Source organism: Pteropus vampyrus, unplaced genomic scaffold (genome assembly GCF_000151845.1).
Source record: "Pteropus vampyrus isolate Shadow unplaced genomic scaffold, Pvam_2.0 Scaffold329, whole genome shotgun sequence".
NCBI lineage: Eukaryota > Metazoa > Chordata > Mammalia > Chiroptera > Pteropodidae > Pteropus > Pteropus vampyrus.
The window spans coordinates 22,113-23,488 of record NW_011889110.1 but is presented as its reverse complement, the minus strand read 5'-3'; the positions used below and the strand labels follow the sequence as shown (position 1 = coordinate 23,488).

The 1,376-nt window shown below is 37.2% G+C and overlaps 1 protein-coding gene across 3 annotated transcripts in view; it reads left to right on the top strand.

Moving 5' to 3' along the window:
• The window catches only part of LOC105304106 (olfactory receptor 6B1), a 98,170-nt gene extending 97,282 nt beyond the window's left edge, over nucleotides 1-888 (top strand). The window contains exon 9 of one of the 3 annotated variants that reach the window (XM_023522084.1): nucleotides 738-888. The gene's annotated coding sequence lies outside the window, so the exon portion shown is untranslated. Of the gene's footprint in view, nucleotides 1-660; nucleotides 704-733 lie in introns of those variants that run through there. The other 2 variants (XM_023522083.1, XM_023522082.1) reach the window with 2 other exon arrangements.
• Nucleotides 889-1,376: the final 488 nt, after the last annotated feature.

The window sequence follows — 1,376 nt, the reverse complement described above, 5'->3', positions numbered from 1 at the left end:
GAGGAACCTTCAGGAAGTCCTGTGGATCCACATGTATCAGCGAGTTAACCCTTTGAAAGCTGCCAAGCGAGCAGGATACTACACCCATTTTAGAGGTCCATCTCTCACCTCGGTGGGGCTTATTCTATGTCAAAGAGGATACCTGTGAGAAAATCCAGTGCTAGCATCTTCTCATGTGGAAAGAGATCCATTTATGCTGGGAGGTAGTTTCTAGTTCTGGTAGTTAATATAGGACAGGTCATGATGACACTGCTGGTGATCTTTCCTCCTGACTGATGTTGTGCATCGTAGGTAGATACAGTAGGCACCTAGATTTCTTTCTTCCTCAGGTTAGGGAACATCTGCCTACTGTGCTGTGGTCAGGGGCCCTTAGACTCCCTCAGCAACTCTCACGATCACCTCTCACTGTAACTTAATGGCAGTCGTCACGGCTGGCGAAGTGTCTATATGAGAAAGGGCTTCGAGAATGAGATGCTCTGAGTAAGGCTGTGATATAGCCAAATTAATGACTTTCTATATTACCTCACCTAAATGAAGATAGTGATCCCATGAACATTTTCTCAGTGGAAAAGAAAATTAGTAACAGTTAAAATAAGTAATTTCTTTGCTGAAACAGTATAAGATGTAAGTTTGTTATATTTCTTTTCCTAACCATCGCAGATTATCAATTTATTGTGATGCTCATCAGACTCGAAATCGCAGCATTTTATATAAATATCTTTCCTATCACAAGATAGGATCGAATGACTCCTGACAAGAGTTGGAAAAATAGAAGAAGTCTCCATAGAATAAGAAACACGGAGATACAGGCTGCGCAGGTCAGGAATTGCTCGTACGGACATGCAAACCTTTCGTTATTTGAGCTGCTGCTGTTTTATTCACTCTACTGAAAAGGTGAGAGTTTATGTATTGCTACAGTGATATTTTCTCCACTATTTCAGTACTGTGTCGGCTTTAGGGTTTTACTCTATCTTCAATTTTATTTTTTATGTTGTTTATTTTTTAAAATACAAATGATAATGCTAGTGAAAACGAAAATAAATCTAAAATAAAATATTCTCTTAACTCAGACATCACAAAAAAGGCTACAAAGTTTAACAAAAAGACTTACTGCACAGTAATAGATTGAGTTACATTCAACTATCTATAGTATTTTCAGAGATTAAATGTTTATCACACGTTGCTAATTGTGTCCAACTGTGTCTAAGCAGAATTTTGTAGTACTGATGTTGCTATCTCTCACTTCAGATAATATAGGAATATTCTTTAGTTATAGCGACAATTAATGTCATAAATAATGCACATTTTTATTGCAACTTCCCAAATGCACTCATATTTATGGTGGTGAAAGTTTGATTTTTGTGTCTGTTTCATTT